This window comes from Platichthys flesus, chromosome 19, assembly GCF_949316205.1.
Source record: "Platichthys flesus chromosome 19, fPlaFle2.1, whole genome shotgun sequence".
Classification (NCBI taxonomy): Eukaryota; Metazoa; Chordata; class Actinopteri; order Pleuronectiformes; family Pleuronectidae; genus Platichthys; species Platichthys flesus.
The window spans coordinates 20,594,125-20,615,562 of NC_084963.1; positions in this window are offsets into that span (position 1 = coordinate 20,594,125).

Below are 21,438 nucleotides of genomic sequence, written 5' to 3' on the forward strand. Positions count from 1 at the left end.
AGAATTGCGCACTGGACTGCAACTTCTTTCCTTTTTCCCTCGGACTGGTAACATAATCTGGGCTAATAATTATACTACGCTAAGCAAGACTGTTTATTCGATTGTGTTTATAAAGTTGATATTTGTTTCTGATATTGTGTTATAATTTATTTGAAAGTAAAGTGTTAGATATGCTTTTCAAAGACTTTCTCTCTGACTCACATCTGATTAACCTACACACAGACACGCATACCACTCCCCCTAGTTAAACTCTCCTCCCCCACTTCAGAAGAAGGTGGGGTTGCTATTTTAGGGGGCATCTTAAAAGCCCACAGGACGTTGTTACTCTTTTGGTCAACCACCATTTTAAGAACCCCCCCTAATTTACACACATACACACATCCTTGTTAGTCAGTACGTTTAAGCAACCTGTTTTTATACTTAATTATGTTCATAATAAATGTTTTCTTTCACAAATGTTCTGTCATTAATGTTGCATAAGTGAATTTTGCCAACCGTTACACTGTAAAGAACTCCATAACCTTCACTGTTCATTATATGATCTTTAATAGGAAAATAGAGATTTCTAAGTGAACTAGATCAAAAGGAGACTGATCTTAATCAATGAATTGGCTCTCTTTTCCCTTCTTTGAAGGGTGGTGCCCCGCGAGAACTTTAACCAACTAAAGTTATGATCTGATTATATTTTAAATATTAATGCTTTTATTGAAGACCATTCTACGGTATCACTTTTTAAGCACTATTGCACAATGATGCAGCAGCATACGTTGTGGAGTCACCCGGATAAAAGACAATTTGAGCCCTTTTTTAAGTTAACGGAAAATTATTTTCAATGATAGCGGCCCTAAACTAGCCTGACGTTGGCAGACTCACAATTCTAGTCAGAATGTGAGTCTGAGACCGCTCCATTGGGCTGTGATTATGGGGCGTGTTTCAACTGACCAGGAAATAAAATTCCTCTTCGCTCAATTGGATAGACCTACAACCAATCAGAGCAACGTAGTATGTGACGTATGTTAAGCAACACATTGTGAGTTATTTACTAACGCCGGGTTCACGCCGGACGCTGAAGTGATGCCGAAGCGACCCTTCAGCGCAGCGTCAAGCCTTAAATAACAGCTGGCTCCCAGCCACTCCAATGTTAAAACTTTGTGCGGGTCACACCGGATGCTGAAACGCCGCCCTGCGCCAAGGCTGCATCGAATCTAATGAATCAACGGGTGATATTATTAGCGCTGCCCGGCGGTTCAGCGTCGCTTCAGTGTCCGGTGCGAACAGCCAAACGCCGGCGTGATAGGGATTAGCGCGGTGCTTTGGCGTCGCCTCCACGTTCTCTGTTCCTCTATCAAAATGAATGCGCTGTCGATGTCTTCTAAAACAGACTCAATGGCAGCATCTACACATCTCAGCTCTCCAGCGGCAGCCATTTTTGTTGAAAACGAATTCAACCCAATATCTCCCCAACGGAGCGACTCCAGACCGAACTTCCCGACCTCAAATGTTGTGGGCGGGGCTAAGTTCGTCTGGCATCCAGGCTAGCCCTAAACAGCTCCCTTGTTGAACTCCAGACATGACAGTATCTAATCTATATCTGCCATTAAAGAAAACTGTCTCCCACTAATTTGTCGGATGGCTCTCCATCCACTTTAATGCAGTAAAGTGAAGCCATGCTGTTTCATCTTATCAAACAACAAAGTGATCAATAACACACACTGAAACTGAAATCAAGTAAAACTGCACCCACTAACTTGCCTCTATCTTGTTCACTTTGCCAATCATCTTTCATTTGTATCAAGCTGTGCATGTAGAATGACTAGGCCTATAAGTGTTTTGATAAGCGGTGTAAGGTATTGAGTTTCAAAATAGGTTTTTATTTATATAATCCTCTCCATTACCTTTCCAAAAACTGGTTGTTACACCCCCTGGTGGCTCGGAGTGGGGCATAGCATAAATGCACCAGGTCAAGGGAAGTGAGGGTGCAGTCACACAAAATCCGTGACACGATATAAGAAAAAAGAAAGTATTTATTTAAACAAAGCAACACAGGGATCAACAAGGACTATCAGTGGCACCAAAGAAAAGAACACAAAGAAACCCACTCCCCCTTTACAGGTGCTTAGCACCCAAAAGTACAGCGGGTGGTGCTCACTCTAACCTGGGGTATTATCATCAATCAATCAAATTTCAATCAAATTTTATTTGTATAGCCCATATTCACAAATTACAATTCATCTCATAGGGCTTTAACAGGGTGTGACATCCTCTGTCCTTAACCCTCAGCAAGAGTAAGGAAAAACTACAAAAAACCCTTTTAACAGGGTAAAAATATGTAGAAACCTCAGAGAGAGCCACATGTGAGGGATCCCTCTCCCAGGACGGACAGAAGTGCAATAGATGCCACGTGCAGGAGAACATCATCAATAATCAAAGTCTCTAGCAGCATTGATGAAGCACAGTCCATGCTCAGCAACCATCTAGACCACGATCCACCATCCAGACCAGACGCCACTTCAGTCCTCAGTCACCGTCCACCGCCGCCCACCAGGAGGACCCATCACAAGCCACCACTGCGGTCCTGGTCCACCGCCCGTGCCCAATGCCAACGCGACACAGGGTCCGCCACCAGCACCACGATCAGCCCACATGACTCAGAATCCGCCACACTGGATCCAACACCGCGACCCCCGGTGCGCGATCCACAAACCGTAATCCATGGTGCGGCCACAGCGGGTGATAAAGCAAAGGGATTCCGGGGAAGGGGGATAGGGATGGAGAAGAGGAAGGAGAAGCTGGAAAGAGAAGCTCCGTGTGTCATGTGTCATAAAATAGAACAAGTAACGTTCTGGCGCACTAATTAGCTCTAACTATAAGCTTTATCAAAAAGAAAGGTTTTGAGCCTACTTTTAAACGAACAGATGGTGACTGCCTCCCGAACTGAAAGTGGTAGATTATTCCACAGCCGAGGGGCTTGATGGCTAAAAGCTCTGGCTCCTACTCTACTTTTAGAGAATTTAGGGACGACAAGTAGGCTTGAATTCTGGGAGCGGAGTGCTCTAGTGGGTTTATAAGGTATTAACAGCTCTTTAAGGTATAAAGGCGCTTTATTATTAAGGGCCTTGAAGGTGAGGAGGAGAATTTTAAATTCTATTCTAGATTTAACTGGAAGCCAGTGTAGCGATGCTAATATTGGAGAAATGTGCTCTCTTCTCTTTGTTCTCGTCAGGACACGTGCTGCAGCATTTTGGACAAGCTGTAGAGTCTTTAACGACTTCCTGCTGGAGCCTGATAATAATGAATTACAATAGTCCAGTCTCGATGTAACAAAGGCGTGGACTAGTTTTTCTGCATCTTTTTGTGAAAGGACATGTCTAATTTTTGAAATATTACGCAAGTGGAAAAAAGCGGTCCTAGAAATTTGTTTTAAGTGACTATTAAAGGATAAATCAGGATCGAAGATCACTCCCAAGTTCCTGACTGTTTCATTGGAAGCAAGGGCAATGTCGTCTAGCACAAGTAGGGTTACTTCTTATTAACAAGAAGTAACCCTACTTGTGTGTTATATGTAGACCCCGGAGTAGCTTACCTGTTCTCGTTGTCCCTGTGCGCACAACAAACAAACATTCACAAAGACAAAACAAAAGTAGGCGGCTAACAACTCAAATAATAAAGGCAAAACTAAATCAATGCATCATCAAATATCTAAGCTCAACCAAACAAACCAAAACAGAGCTCTGCCACAGCTCATGCCTTCCCCTGCTAACAAACCACAAAGAACTATTTAAAGGGTAAGGGTTGATTGTAGATCTGGACCAGGTGTGGTGATTTGTTATTGGACCGAGGTGAGTTTAGCGGCCATGACGCTTCTTCCTCTGTTTCCACTTCAATGATGCTTCCTGCTGAGAGCTCCCCCTTCAGGTCCCTGCAAGCATCACCACTCACCCAGGAGGAGGAGACAAAACAACAAAAAACAGAACACAATACATGTACACATACAGGACATAAAGAACACTGTTCGTAACACTGGTAACTAACGTATAGGGTGAAATTTGTCCCATGAAATGGTTTAACTGGATTCTTTGAGAGCGGAATAACTATTGCTAGCTTCATAGCCTGAGAACAAGTACATTTCTCAATACTACAGACTGGAACCGCAATTGAATTGGCTGCGGTTCAAAGGAAATTGGATTTTGATTTCAAAGGATCATCAAGTCATGATGATCCTTTGAATCATGAATCATACCTACACCATGGTGGCCTATTAGCCCCTCACACAATAACATAACAATGACTATTCGTATTGAATTCAGGTTACATTTTACAAAGCGAGATCAATTTAATCATGTTTTGTCAATATAGAAAACAATTTCAGTAATCGGAATGGGAACACTTAAGGTAGATCACTCTTTTCAATATCACTTTTTAGTCAATACACAGGTAGATTTAACCTTCCACTGTGCATGTCCATCGGCTCTATTTTTTCTTTAAGCTCTTGGTTTTCCTTTGTTAGATTTGCATTGTAAATTTCAGCTTGGCCACTCGACAATCTACACTATACTGACCAGCCACTCCTCCATCTACTTGAGCTTCTGACAACAGGAGTCAAGGCCTACCTTTAATTCTTCAACTGTAGCTGAAGTTTTCTGCTAACTAATCTCTAATTATCGAGCGTATTAGAGCCGTCAACTCAGCGTGTCTCACCTGCATGGATCACTATCCATGGCACTCTCTTGCGCTGCTTGTCTTCTTTCTGTCTCTCCGTCCGCTGATAGACCAAAGCCTTAATAACTTCAGTCATTTTCCTTGATTTCTTTGGCGGCATTACATTCCTGTTACTGTTATGGATGTTTTGTGGAAGCTGGTGAAAGGAGAACTCAGGCAGCAGCTGATGTCTTATGCAGAAGATTTTAATGTAGACTTGATGCATCAAGGACACCAGAAGGAGGAACAATATACAAACACCAACAGAGTAACATGAGCAATTGTCACCTCCAAGTCTGAAGATGTCTCCCACAGCCTCCCCATGTATCCTCTACTTGTCTCAGCCATTCTAACAGCACATCCATGAATGGCTAGAAGTGCTGTCACTCTCGATCTTACATGTAGGTGTTCGCATCCTATTGGATAGTTAAGCCTAAAGTATGCATAACTAAATCACATTGTGTCTTTACCTCTTGCCACTGGTGAAATACACAAAAGAGCTGAAGTTGGTGAGAGTTGAAGTTGGTGCCTCTCTGTCTGGAGCATCTGAATTAGATATGAAAGTCCCTCAACGTAGACACTACAATATACTGTATGTTGGATCTTAAGCTATAACCTGACCTTGGTACTGCTTAGAGAGAGAAGGGAGTATCTGTGGAATTTGACTGGCTCTAAACTACTCTACAGATATAAATTGTGATATACAATATACATGATATATAGTGGCACATACAGTAATGTGTGAGGATGGTGAGGCCTTTCTCTTAGGAAAATGTTTTTGGTTCACCCAAAATCAATAAATGGTGATTTGATAGTACTCTCAAAATAGGGATTTTCTAACAAACCTGACTAAAATGGTAATAAGTGAGTTCATCCACCACAATGTTCAACCCGTAGCCTGGATGCCAGACGAACTTAGCCCCGCCCACAACATTTGAGGTCTGGAAGTTCGGTCTGGCATTGCTCCGTTGGGAAGAAACTGTGCCCGAACAAGAGCTGTATGGACCAATCAAATTGTCAGGGCGGGCTTTATACGATGATGGACAGATGATCAACAGTAACATAATCAACCACGTCACCAAAGAGCTCTTGGGTTGAATTTCTTTCAACAAACATGCCTGCTGCAGGAGAGCTGAGCTGTGTAGATGCTGCCATTGAGTCTGTTTTAGAAGACATCGACAGCGCATTCACTTTGAAAGAGGAAAGCAACGCGTTAGCGCAGCCAAGCCTTAAATAACAGCTGGCTCGCATCCACTCCCATGTTAAACCTTTGTGCGTGTCACACCGGAGGCTAAAACACACAATGCGCCAAGGCTGCCTAGCGCCATGAAGCGATCGTTTCTGCGTCGAGTCTATTTTTTTGTGATTGACGCGAGCGTATCGCGCCAGGAAACACACTTAAAAATGATTTTAAACGATATTGATGACATTTTATATGATATAAATGATGAAATATGCATCCCATACTTTGAATTCCCCTTCTGTTGTCCTGGAGTTTTGATTTTAACCAATGACATTATTAAATGTCCCCCTCTGCCCATCACTGCAGTAAAGTGAGCCGTCATGTAGGAAGCCACCCGCCACCGAGGTTTTTTTTGTGCATCTACTTGGGGCTTTACGGTAAAACAGCATGGTTGGCTGAAACTGCCAATGGTGTCTCTGACTATGCTGAGATACATTTGTGTGAATTTTTACTGCAGAATAACTGAGAAAATTAAAGGGCAAATCTGCAAAAAAGGAGCAATGTATAAATAATGTAACCATATTTGGAAGCTGATTAAAAATATACCTTGAGAGGTTACAATTGACTTCGAGTGGATTCCTTTTAGTGGTGTCTCTGACTATGCTGAGATAAATTTTATTATATTTTTACTGCAGAATAATTGAGAAAAAATTAAAGGCCAAATCTGTGAAAGCTTAAGGAATATTTTTAATCAGCTTCCAAATATGGTAACATCATTTATTCATTGCTCCTATTTTACAGATTTGCCCTTTAATTTTCTCGGTTATTCTGCAGTAAAAATACACAAAAATGTATCTCAGCATAGTCAGAGAGCTCGTATTTCCATGTCCTTGATTTGAACTCAGATTATACTTAGGATAGGTAAAAAGTGTTATCCACTGCAAGATCAGCTGTTTATTACATATAATTCCTCCAATTTGAATCCCTGGGCAATCTTATTGTAAGATACAGAAAAGGCGCTTGATCTATTGGAATGGACCTATTTTGGGCAGTTTTGCAATGCTTTGGTTTTAGGCCTTTCCTTATAAAAATGTTCTCTACACTTTATGCTTTCCCATTGCAGATGTTCAAACTGGTCACCCTGGCCAACTTGACTTTCTATCAAAAGGAACTAGGCGAATGCCCGCCTTCCGCAAGTCTCTCTGCTTTCCCATCGGAACCAGTAGACCACGCCGTTAGAGAACCATGCCATATCTCCCATCATAAGTTATCGTACATCACATTATATATCTCCCTTTAAGCTTGTTTAACGTTTTATCATATCTCTCAGTAGTAAAGAGCTCATTGCCTCACGTTTTGAATATTTTTCACAAATTCATGTCCTTCTCCGGTTTTAAAATAAACTGGTCAAAATCAATACTCATGCCACTACATAAGACAAATATGAACCTAGATCAGACATGGGCAAAGTATGGCCCGTTTGGATCTTACTTTGTTTTTTAAACTAAATATTTAGTAGCACTTAAATGGCACTTACCTTTGGCACTTTGTAGTTTGTACACATCTTCGGTTACACCTTGGCGCTCTTTAAAAAAAATGCTTTATTCTCTCGAATCAGAATAGAAGATCTGACTTTTTCCAACATAAAGAAAGAAAATGGCGGAATCATGTACTATCATTTGTAATACACTATCCATATGGCGCATTGTAGGAAATAATAGTCTTTTGATTGTTAATATAATATATCATCATCCATTTGGCATAATAACACACTTTTGTCAGGGTGTAATAATTAGAAACGGTATCTATATAGAACCTTTCAAAAACAAGGTTTATAAGGTGCTTTCTATGATAAAACAACAGGAATCATAAAAGTGTAATCATAATAAGAGTATCAATAGAGGAATATAACAAGTTAAACATTTTAAGTAAGCAAAATAAATAAGTACATAAACTATTAAGAGAGCAAGAGTGGGCTCTAAAAGTGATAAGTAAGTAACAGTATCAACTTTAAATCTAACTGGGAGCTAGTGAAAAGAGGCAAGAATTGTTGTGATGTGTTCAGGTTAAAATCCTGGCAGCTGCATTTTGGATGAGCTGAAGTGAGGATAGAGTTTTTTGCTGAATATCTGTGAAAAAGTTTAATCGCGTTTGTATTTTGTTACACCTTCTAGTCTCCTTGATGCTTCAAATCTTCTGAATTATACATTATGTTCAACTGCTGTTCAAGTAAAGTCTTTACCACTTACAAACCTTCTGTTGTTAACTATCTAGACAGCAGCTGTGGATTATTATTATATTTTCTCTTTTGTAAATTGCAGTTGATCACTCTACTCGTTTAAACAATAACGTATTATACACAATACTGAGAAAATTCTTTGTGCATAATACTGCTGAATACTCATTATTGTACTCTTTTTGTACATCAGTGCATTTACATTTTGCCTCTGTTTTTCTCTTTATCATCATATTGTGTTTGGATTTTGTCTATTACCTCCAACATTTGTTGGGGGTAATAAAATGATGTCTAAATACATATTTTATTTATTTCCCCTTTATTTTTTGTTTTCTCTTTGGCTCTCTCTAATTCAGCTACTTATTATTGTCTTCCCTACTATTTAACTCTTGTTCACAGACAGGGTTTCATTTTTAGTTATCCGTGCTTGGTGATTGGTGAAAATTGTGTATCTACATTTTTCAATAATTAATAAATATTTGACAGTGATTAACAAGTTATAATATTCAAGAAATATTCTGCAGGGACCATGAATATTCATATAAAATATCTTTGGAATATGAACATTGGGTAAGATACCAGTGCATCCCTACATTTTTCAGACCTTTTCAGTTTTCCACGTTCAGACTCATCTTAAAATAATTCAATTCATTCTTAATCACATTATTTTTCACACAATACTCCACAATCACAAATCCATTTTCAGGTCTCTCCAGATATGCTCTATTGGGTTCATGTCTAGACTCTGGCTCCAAAGGCCTTTGGGACTTGTGGTCAAGTAGCTAGATTTTGGTTTCATCAGACGAGAGGATTCGGCTTCTTATGGTCTGAGAGTTGTGGCATGATGGAATAATAGTGTAAGGGACGCTTTTATTTTGTAGTAACAGGATGTGAAGGAAGACCTGGGGGAGGCTGATTTACAGACCGGTAACAGGCACACGGGTGTTCTGCTGTCAATAAGAAAATAAAGACCGACTTCGAATACGTCGTTGTACGAACCTCATTATAACCATAACTTGACATGGTGTCAGAACTGGGCGACTTGTAAGCAAAAAAAAAAAGAAGAAAAGAAGGTGAGGAGAAAGTATCGTTTTGGCGGAGGAATAGGAGACGACCCGGCAGATATGGCGCAACCTACACCAACTGCTACGTTCACAATACAACCTCCAGAGCCATTCGACTTTACCAAGCCTCAAGAATGGGAGCGTTGGATTAGGAGATTCGACCGCTTTCGGCTTGCAAGCAATTTAAACGCGACGTCGGAGGAAAACCAGGTAAACACGTTAGTGTATTGCATGGGCGATGAAGCTGAAGAGGTGCTAAGGGGGCTAATGCTAACTGCAGATGAGAGGAATAAATACACGGATGTCAAGGCGGGCTTTGATACATTTTTTGTGCCTAAAAAGAATGTCATATACATTATACGTAAGAGCCAAGTTCAATCTGCGTGTGCAACTGCCGGGAGAAACGGTGGATTCCTTCATCACTGCACTATACGGATTAGCTGAACACTGCAACTATGGACTGTTACAGAAAGAGCTGATCCGCGACAGGTTAGTGGTCGGGCTGAGAAACGTCTCATTGTCAGAAAAGCTACAGCTAGACAGAGACCTAACACTTGAAACTGCTATAACAAAGACAAGACAGTAAGAAGAAGTTAGAAGGCAGCAGTCTGACTTAAGAGGAGAAAATGGTGGTGCTAGCCAGTGTTCAAATGTTGACGCAGTGCATGCTAAAAGCTACAGAAAGCCCAAATTTCCCTTTAAGCCTCAGCCACAAGCACAAACACCAAGCAGCTATAAAGCTAATGCATGGCCACAGCCAGGACCAAAAGCATGTTATAGATGCGGAAAAATGCCCTTACATAGACAATCAGAATGCCCTGCTACAGATGCTGTGTGTCACAACTGTGGCAAAAAGGGACATTATGGCAAAGTGTGCAGAAGCAGTGCAACATCTCTGAATGCTGTCACTACAGAGGGAGAAGAGAGCTTTTTCCTGGGAGCCGTGGATACTGGAAAAGAACCGTGGACAGTGCAGCTACAAGTACGACAAACAAACGTGTGCTTTAAAATAGATACTGGTGCTGATGTCACCGCCCTGCCAGCCAAGGTGTACCATGACCTTACAGGGGGGCATGATGTGAGGCGTCTGGCAGTGCCGACAAGCCCATTGGTTGGGCCAGGTGGCAATGTGCTCTCTGTCCTAGGTGTTGCCAGAGAAACACTACGCAGAGGCAAAAAGACAGCCACAGAGGACATTTATGTGGTAAAAGACCTGCACACTGCACTGTTGGGAAGGCCTGCCATAGAACAGCTCCAGCTTGTGTGCAGGGTTGACGGCATCACCATGGACTCAGTGAAACATCTGTATCCGAAACTGTGTAGCGGCTTGGGTCTTGTTCGGAGGCCATATGCAATTAAATTAAAGCCAGAGGCTGTGCCCTTCTCTGTCCACACACCACGCAGAGTTCCTCTGCCGCTTATGGGAAAAGTGAGGGAGGAGATAGACCGTATTGAGAAGATGGGCGTAATCACCAAGCTAGAGGAGCCGACTGATTGGTGCGCCGGGATGGCGGTGGTGCCTAAAAAAGCAGGCAATGTCCGCATTTGTGTGGATTTCACAAGGATGAATGAATCAGTATGCAGAGAAAAGTTTATCCTGCCTTCTGTCGAGCACACTCTGGGCATGCTAGCTGGGGCAACAGTTTTTAGCAAATTAGATGCTAACATGGGCTTTTCAAATTAGATGCTAACATGGGCTTTTCAAGTACCATTGACAACAGAGTCTGCCAAATACACCACCTTCATCACGCCTTTTGGGCGCTACTATTTTAACCGGCTATCCTTCGGCATAGCTTCAGCCCCAGAGCACTTTCAAAGGATGATGATAACAGAAGTGACCGGTGGCCTGCAGGGGGTACTGTGTCACATGGATGACATCCTGGTCTGGGGACAGACACAGAACGAGCACGATATGGGCTGCATGCGGTGCTAAAGAAGGCACAAAAGGCCGGCATTACGCTCAACATGGACAAATGTGAGCTCTCACGCCACACAGTCAGATTCCTGGGTCATGTGATTTCAGCAGATGGAGTGAAACCAGATCCTGAGAAGACGAGAGCAGTCCAAGAGATGGATGCACCCAAAAACGTCAGCGAACTCAGGAGTTTCCTGGGTATGGTCAATCAGCTGGGCCGCTTTTTGCCTAACTTGGCTGAAAAAGACAAAGTGCTACGAGACCTGCTGTCCAAGAAGAACCACTGGTACTGGGGGACAGAGCAGCAGGCCGCCTTTGATCAGTTAAAAACAGAGCTGTCATCCACACCGGTGCTCGCACTATACAACCCAAACAGTGCACTAAAAATCTCTGCTGATGCCTCTTCCTTTGGCCTGGGGGCAGTCCTGCTGCAGAAGAGCTATTCCATGTGGTCTCCTGTGGCATATGCGTCCAGGTCAATGTCACCAACAGAGCAGCGCTATGCTCAAGTAGAGAAGGAGGCATTGGCTGCAACATGGGCTTGTGAAAGGTTCAGCTGTTTCATTCTGGGCAGACCATTCGAGCTGGAAACTGATCATAAGCCGTTGCTGAGTCTGCTGGGAGGGAAAGCTTTGGATGACCTCCCACCAAGAATTCAAAGATTTAGGATGCGACTCATGAGGTACAACTATACAGTCAACCATGTCCCTGGCAAAAGCCTGTGGACAGCCGACACCTTATTTGTGCTCCTATGAGAGCCGCAAGAGCACACACAGATGCAAGCCTACTAGAGGACACCAACATCTTTGTAGACTCTGTCATCAGCAACATTCCTGTCAGTGGAGATTATCTAAGTAGCCTACGTGAGCACCTGAAGGTAGACAGCACATGCTCTGCTCTGATACAGTACTGCACGGACGGCTGGCCAGACAAAAGCCAACTACAGGGAGAGCTGAGACATTACTGGGCTGATAGAACAGTGCTGACTGTGCACGATGGACTGCTGCTGCGGGGCACGAGGCTCGTCATTCCATCAGCCTTACAAGGTGATGTGCTGCAGAGACTACATGAGGGACACCTGGGGGTTACAAATTGCAGGTGCCAGGCCAAACAGACAGTATGGTGGCCAGGACTCAGCAGCCAGCTGAATGACATGGTGCTGAAATGTAGAACCTGCATTCAAGAGAGACGGAACGTCAAAGAGCCACTGTTGCCAACGGAGATGCCAGACAGACCCTGGCAAACCTTGGGAGCTGACCTGTTCACGCTGAAAGGCAAGTCTACAGAATGGCTATAGCCCAGCTGAGCTGTTGATGGGGCGCCGCCTCCGCACTACAGTTCCTGCCCTTCCGACCCTGCTGAATCCAGTTTTGCCTGACTACAACGCACTGGAGACCAAAGAAAGGGAGAAGAGGAGGAACGACGCAAGATCCTTCGACAAGAGACACAGAGCGAGAAACCTGGAGCCACTCGTTCCTGGGGAAGATGTGTGGATCACCGATGCACGAGTCCAGGGCACAGTGCTATCTACACACAACACCCCTCGCTCTTATATTGTCCAGGTGCCTCATGGCACATTGAGGAGGAACCGGCATCACTTGGTGCCACTGCAGACCAACAGTGGGGTAGTCGACGCTGATGAGTCACCGGGGGGAGAAGATTCACTCACACCAGAGCCAGCTCCACCAGTGACAACATCTCCCAGCAGAGAGGGCCCCGCCACAGAGACTGTGCGGACCAGGTGTGGGAGAGAGGTTAGAGAGCCACAGAGACTTGATTGGTGATGTATTGATTTGTTTTCAAAAAAAAAAAAAAAAAAAAAAGGAGTGAAATGTGATTGTGATATTGTTCTGCTTTTACATTTACCTGCTTACATTTACCTGAAACCTGAGAGTTTACGTTTTGAAGAACACAGCCTGCTAAAGTAACAGTTCATAGTATGGTAAAGTGTAAGTGACTTATTTCTATTTTACATGCTTGATACAGGGACAGATCAGGGACAGGTCTTCCAGCAAAAGGGCACAATAAACCCCTTAAGACCTTCAGAGACATAGGGAGTCCACCCTTTGTTCTCAAAGAAAGGGAGATGTGGCATGATGGAATAATAGTGTAAGGGACGCTTTTATTTTGTAGTAACAGGATGTGAAGGAAGACCTGGGGGAGGCTGATTTACAGACCGGTAACAGGCACACGGGTGTTCTGCTGTCAATAAGAAAATAAAGACCGACTTCGAATATGTCGTTGTACGAACCTCATTATAACCATAACTTGACAAGAGTCATTTAGGTGCTTTTTGGCAAACTCCCAGCCGTCATGTACCTTTTAGTGAGGATGGCTTCAGTCTTGCCACTCTACTATAAAGGCCTGATTGATGGAGGGCTGCACTGATTGTTGTCCTTCTGTAAGGTTCTCCCATCAACATAAAGGAACTCTGGATCTCATTCATAGTGACTATTGGGTTCTTTTTTTAAAAAAGACTCTACAGCTTGTCCAAAATGCCGCAGCACGTGTCTTAACGTCACGGGTCATTTCCTGTTTTCTTGCCACTGGTGGTGGTCGCTCTGCGAATTAGCTCCGCTGCTAAACACAACTGTTTCTCTGTAGCACTACAGCTAAAATCACCGGTCTGTAGTTAAACACTCGCACATACCAACCCTTATTCTATCGTGCTCAGTGATTCTGTGTTCTGTCTGAGCTCACCCTCGTAGCTCTATAGCAGCGATGTCTTCTCTCTCTCCCTGTTGGTCCACTGCTCTCTCTTGTTCCGAGTGTCTAATGTTTACCTACTCCTCTGCCTCCCTTAACAGTAGTGGTACATGTAATAAATGTAGTGTGTTGATAGCGATGGAGGCTCGGCTTAGCGACTTAGAACCTCGGCTCAGCAGCTTAGAAACTCCGTTAGCTGTAGTTAGCCGGCTCCTGCTAGCCGCGGAGCCACGTTGTTTAGCACGTAGCTTAGCCTTAACGAGCAGTCCCCAGACTAGTCCCGTGCAGCCGGGAGCCCAGGGCAGATGGGTGACGTTCCAGAGGGGGCATAGTGCTAGACTTAAAAAGCCCACGATTAAAGAGCCACCAGCTCACGTTTCAAATAGATTCGCTCCTCTCAGCGAGGCACCTGCTGATAAACAAACTCTGATTATTGGCGACTCGGTTCTGAGAAAAGTCAGGTTAGCGACACCAGCGACTATAGTTAATTGTATCCCAGGGGTCAGAGCCGGCGACATCGAATCTAAACTTAAGTTAATGGCTAAAACTAAAAAAGGTCAATACAATAAAATCGTAATTCACGTCGGCAGCAACGACTCCCGGCTTCGTATGTCGGAGGTCACTAAATTGAATGTTGAGTCGTTGTGTGCTTTTGCTAAAACGATATCACCACAGTAGTTTTCTCTGGACTGCTCCCTAATACAACAGGTGATGACATGTTTAGCCGCATGTTGTCTTTTAACAGCTGGCTGTCGAGGTGGTGTCCTGTAAACGGTGTGGGCTTTATAGATAATTGGCTAACTTTTTTGAGAAAATCTGGTCTTGTTAGGAGAGACGACGTTCATCCCACTTGGGATGGAGCAGCTCTCTTATCTAGGAATATTACTCAGTCTATAACATGACAACCCATAGTCGGGACCAGGAAGCAGAGCTGCAGTGCTAAACACTTCTCTGCGCTCCCTCTGGATCAGTCACAAAACCCCATAGAGATTGTGTCTGTTCACCGTCCGATTAAATTATTGAAATGAAACAATAACAAAGCGAGAACTCCACACAAAAATTTAATACAAATTAAAACAACCTCTGAAACAATACAGGAAACCCAGACTTTTAAATGTGGTCTTTTAAACATTAGATCACTGGCAAAAAAGGCTCTTTTAGTTAATGAAATAGTCTCTGATTACAACATAGATTTATTGTCCCTCACTGAGACGTGGCTGCATCCTGATGATTTTGTCAGTCTAAATGAATCTACTCCCCCCAGTCATATCAATTCACAGGTTCCTAGAGAAATTGGGCGAGGAGTTGGAGTTACTGCTATTTTTAACTCCAGTCTATCAATTAATCCTAAACTCAGCTACAAGTCATTTGAATGTCTGGTTCTTAGGCTCCACGCCAATCCAGGAACCACCAACAGCCAATCATATTTGCCAAGAGGGAGAGTGTGGCCTAGGGGATAGAGCGGGTGCGCTGCAACAAGAAGGTTGCCGGTTTGAATCCCACTCTATCCCATCTGCATGCCTAAGTGTCCTTGGCAAGATACTGAACCCCTAAACGGCCCCTCATAAATGCTGAGTGTTCTAAAAATGTAAGTCGCTTTGGATAAAAGCGTCAGCTAAATGACATGTAATGTAATGTAATGTAATGTAATATTTGCCGTAGTTTACCGTGCTCCCAGGGCTTATACTGAATTTTAGGAATTCCCTGAGTTTTTATCAAACTTAGTCCTAAAGACCGATAAAATTATTATTGTTGGTGACTTTAATATTCATGTTGATAATAATAAAGATTGCCTTAGCGTAGCATTTATTTCAATACTAGACTCTATTGGTTTCAGTCAGTGTGTGCACAAACCTACTCATTGTGGTAACCACACACTTGACCTTGTATTATCGTACGGTGTCGCAATTGAAAATTTAACAGTACTTCCGCGCAATCCAGTTCTATCAGACCATAATTTAATAACCTTTGATTTTTCAATAACTGAATATATGCCACTAATAAAAAATTCATTTTCTAGATGTCTACCTGATAGTGCTGTAGCTAAATTTAAGGAAATAATCCCAATTACATTTTAACCCGTATTAGCCGTAGATATTAACAACAAATTCTTTGAACCCCTGAGCTCCACTGAGATCGACCACCTCGTCGATAGCTCTGCAGACTCATTACGATTAACATTAGACTCAATAGCGCCTCTAAAACAGAAAAATGTCAAACATAGTAAATTAGCTCCGTGGTATAATTCCCAGACAATGAGTTAAAACAATTATCAAGAAAACTAGAAAGGAAGTGGCGCTCCAGCAACAATGTTGAAAATCTAATAGACTAGAAGAATAGTGTTAAAGAATATAAAAAGGCTCTCCACAAAGCAAGAGCCGCCTACTATTCAAAAATAATAGAAGAGAATAAAAACAACCCCAGGTTTCTCTTCAGCACTGTAACCAGGCTGACAGAGAGTCACACCTCCACCGAACCCAGTATTCCTCGATACCTAAATAGCAATATCTTTATGACCTTTTTTAATGATAAAATTCAAACCATTAGAAATAAAATCAACCATCTCCTGCCCTCAATTGGCACTAATACCCTCCCAACAACAGAGATCTCAGAAATGGCTGAGAATCCTACCCATTACTTAGACAGCTTCTCTCTGATCACCCGTGATCAGTTTACCAAATTAATCTCAGGTTCTAAACCAACAACCTGTATCTTAGATCCCATTCCTACCAAATTATTTGAAGAAATTCTGCCCCTAATTGATAGTTCGTTACTTAACATTATTAATCAGTCATTATCATCAGGTTATGTACCACAGTCTTTTAAAATAGCTGTCATCAAACCCCTACTCAAAAAAACCCACCCTAGAACCAGAGGTTTTAGCCAATTACAGACCAATATCTAATCTCCCCTTCATTTCTAAAATCTTAGAAAAAGTGGTAGCCAATCAGCTGTGTGAGTTTCTCCAGGAAAATAATATATATGAAGACTTTCAATCGGGGTTTAAAGCCAATCACAGTACAGAGACAGCCTTGGCAAAAGTCACTAATGACCTTTTAATAGCCTCAGATCAGGGACTTGTGTCTGTCCTCGTTCTGTTAGATCTCAGTGCAGCATTCGACACAATTGACCATCAAATTTTATTACAAAGACTCAAACAGTTAATTAACATTAATGGAACTGCCCTTAACTAGTTTAAATTGTATTTTTCTGATCGCTCCCAATTTGTGCAAATTAATGATGAATCATCTGTGCGCACCGAAGTTAATCATGGTGTTCCACAGGGCTCTGTGCTCGGCCCAATTTTATTCTCATTATACATGCTTCCACTGGGAAACATTACCAGGACACACTCGGTAAATTTCCACTGCTATGCGGATGACACCCAGTTATATTTGTCAATAAAACCTGAAACAAAGTAATCAATTAACTAAACTTCGAACATGTCTCAAGGACATCAAAACCTGGATGACCCGCAATTTTCTCTTATTAAACTATTAAAACAGAGGTTATAATACTTGGCCCCAAACACCTTAGAGATGCATTATCTAATGATATGGCTGCGCTAGACGACATTGCCCTTGCTTCCAATGAAACAGTCAGGAACTTGGGAGTGATCTTCGATCCTGATTTATCCTTTAATAGTCACTTAAAACAAATTTCTAGGACCGCTTTTTTCCACTTGCGTAATATTTCAAAAATTAGACATGTCCTTTCACAAAAAGATGCAGAAAAACTAGTCCACGCCTTTGTTACATCGAGACTGGACTATTGTAATTCATTATTATCAGGCTCCAGCAGGAAGTCGTTAGAGACTCTACAGCTTGTCCAAAATGCCGCAGCACGTGTCCTGACGAGAACAAAGAGAAGAGAGCACATTTCTCCAATATTAGCATCGCTACACTGGCTTCCAGTTAAATCTAGAATAGAATTTAAAATTCTCCTCCTCACCTTCAAGGCCCTTAATAATATAGCGCCTTTATACCTTAAAGAGCTGTTAAAACCTTATAAACCCACTAGAGCACTCCGCTCCCAGAATTCAAGCCTACTTGTCGTCCCTAAATTCTCTAAAAGTAGAGTAGGAGCCAGAGCTTTTAGCCATCAAGCCCCTCGGCTGTGGAATAATCTACCACCTTCAGTTCGGGAGGCAGTCACCATCTTTTCGTTTAAAAGTAGGCTCAAAACCTTCCTTTTTGATAAAGCTTATAGTTAGAGCTAATTAGTGCGCCAGAACGTTACTTGTTCTATTTTGTGACACATGACACACGGAGCTTCTCTTTCCAGCTTCTCCTTCCTCTTCTCCATCCCTATCCCCCTTCCCCGGAATCCCTTTGCTTTATCACCCGCAGTTCCAGGGCCTCTATGGCCGCACCATGGATTACGGTTTGTGGATCGCGCACCGGGGGTCGCGGTGTTGGATCCAGTGTGGCGGATTCTGAGTCATGTGGGCTGATCGTGGTGCTGGTGGCGGACCCTGTGTCGCGTTGGCATTGGGCACGGGCGGTGGACCAGGACCGCGGTGGTGGCTTGTGATGGGTCCTCCTGGTGGGCGGCGATGGACAGTGACTGAGGACTGGAGTGGCGTCTGGTCTGGATGGTGGATCGTGGTCTAGATGGTTGCTGAGCATGGACTGTGCTTGCAGTGGGACTGCTTGGCATGTCATGTTGGGGTTGTCCTTCGGGATGTCTACCCTCATCAATGCTGCTAGAGACTTTGATTATTGATGATGTTGTCCTGCACGTGGCATCTATTGCACTTCTGTCCGTCCTGGGAGAGGGATCCCTCACATGTGGCTCTCTCTGAGGTTTCTACATATTTTTACCCTGTTAAAAGGGTTTTTTTGTAGTTTTTCCTTACTCTTGCTGAGGGTTAAGGACAGAGGATGTCACACCCTGTTAAAGCCCTATGAGATGAATTGTAATTTGTGAATATGGGCTATACAAATAAAATTTGATTGATTGATTGATTGATTGATTGATGTTTTCCTACACGTGGCATCTATTGCACTTCTGTCCGTCCTGTGAGAGGGATACCTCACATGTGGCTCTCTCTGAGGTGTCAACGTATTTTTATCCTGTTAAAAAGGTTTTTTTTTAGTTTTTCCTTTCTCTTGCTGAGGGTTAAGGACAGAGGATGTCACACAGTGTTAAAGCCCTATGAGACGAATTGTAATTTGTGAATATCAATCAATCAATCAAATTTTATTTGTATAGCCCATATTCACAAATTACAATTCATCTCATTGGGCTTTAACAGGGTCAATATTAAAGTCTTCAAGATTAATGATTAAAGTCTATAGCAGCATTTGATGAGGGTAAGCATCCCGAAGGACAACCCCAACATGACATGCCAAGCAGTCCCGCTGCAATCACAGTCCATGGTCAGCAACCAGCAGGACCACGATCCACCATCCAGACCAGAACGCCACTCCAGTCCTCAGTCATCGTCCACCGCCGCCCACCACGAGCCGCCGCCGCGGTCCTGGTCCAATGCCCGTACCCGATGCCAACGCGACACAGGGTCCGCCACAACCACCACCACGATCAGCCCACACGACACAGAATCCGCCACACACGGTCCGCCACCACCACCGAGATCAGCCCACACGACACAGAATCCGCCACACTGGATCCACCACCGCGACCCCCCTGTGCGCGATCAACAAACCGCAATCCATGGTGCGGCCACAGAGGAGAATTTTAAATTCTATTCTAGATTTAACTGGAAGCCAGTGTAGCGATGCTAACACAGGAGAAATGTGCTCTTTTTTCTTTGTTCTCGTCAGGACACGTGCTGCGGCATTTTGGACAAGCTGTAGAGTCTTTAACGACTTACTGCAGGAGCCTGATAATAATGGATTACAATAGTCCTGTATCAATGTAACAAAGGCGTGGACTTGTTTTTCTGCATCTTTTTGCGAAAGGACATGTCTGATATATGGGCTATACAAATAAAATTTGATTGAGTTATTGATAGTAGTAGAATGCACCGGAGCTCAGTTGCAAGTGCAGTAAGAAAGGGTCTGAATGCTTATGTAAATAGAATATTTCACTCTTTTATTTTTAATAAATTTACAAACACTCCAAAAAACAGTTTCTGCTTTGTCATTGTGGAATCACAGTTGAAGATTCATGATGAAAAAAATTAAGTGAATCCATTTGAGTCTTAACAACAAAATGTGGAAAATTTGTAAAAGGTTTGAACATTTTCCTGATGCACTTCCATCTATGGACTCAAACTTATGGGCATTGTCCTAACAAGAATTAAGTCTAGCAGGGAAATGATATGCGTTGTGTCGAGTCAGTTGTAAAATTTAAGTTGATATATTATGAGAAAGATTTCTATTTTAAGCAACTTAGGTCTTATAGGATAGTAGTCGCCACTCTTTAATCAGTCTTAGAATAGATGTCATCTCTATACTGATACAACAGCAAGTATACCTGTTCAGAAGCTTTTAAGTGATTTTGGCATTCATCACACATATGTCCCAGAATCACCTAGAAAACCAGTAAAGGTTGACAAGGTGTGACAGCTACATGATTTCTCTTGTTAAAGTCAAAATGAGCTGAACTAGAAACTGGTGGCAAAATTATAATGGACATCACAATGTGTAAGGAGTCTGTAACTCATTAAACATCATTATCATCAAACAGAGTAAGAATTGACTGAGGCAGATATGTGCATATATTATCAGCAACATAGATGAAAGCATCCCTAAAGATTTAAATAATTTGGCAGACATTACAGTCAATTGTAGGTTTGAAGACTTAAAATGTTTCTTTGTAAAAATGTAAGGAGGACAAAAAACAACAGAACTGTGCATAAATTTACCAAAACATCATAAGGTGATTAAATGCAGAAGATGAGATGTACCACATTTTGACCCGGTATCCTAATAACATTACGAAGTAAAATTACTACAGCAGATTACTAAGACATGGTAATTGTACAACTTAACTAAGAAAAATGTTGTTGTGAGTGTATCTCAGTAGGTAATGTGTGCTATTTTGAATCAGAAATCTATACTGATACTATATTAAGCACTATGCGAAAGTGGTTGCATTAAAGACAGATGACATGGGAGGGTGCTGTGCAATGAATTGTGGTGGCATCTGAACATCTTAAAGCAAGGTTATCTTTGTGTGCAAAAGGTTGCCTGGAAATTGAAACTACACAAAATATCAAAATTCAGCAGTGTTCAGCAGACACACATTTCTTTTTTCTGTTGATCTTAGTGGAGCGAAAGCTGTGTGTATATTTGTGTGTGTTGTGTTTTATCACGACAGCTCCTCCCAACGTAACTAAAGGCCTTCTGTTGCAGTTAATGATTCATCAACTCTGATTTTAATGCACATTTGTACACTTTAGCCACACAAGACGAAAATCATGAAATCACAGTCTGCAGCAAAAGTCACGAATCACTGTTAAACTGACAGTAAATGTTTTCATTATAAATGTGTCTACCAATTAGCAAAATTGTAATACATTATATTCTAAGACTTTATCTATTTTTAGATTTTGGTAGAATTTGTCAAGAATCTGATTGTGAATTTTCTAGATGTAAGGGTTGATTTAATGGCATGATGTTTTAATAGTGGAGCATATTAATCAGAGGGAAGCTGGGGCTCAGGTTAT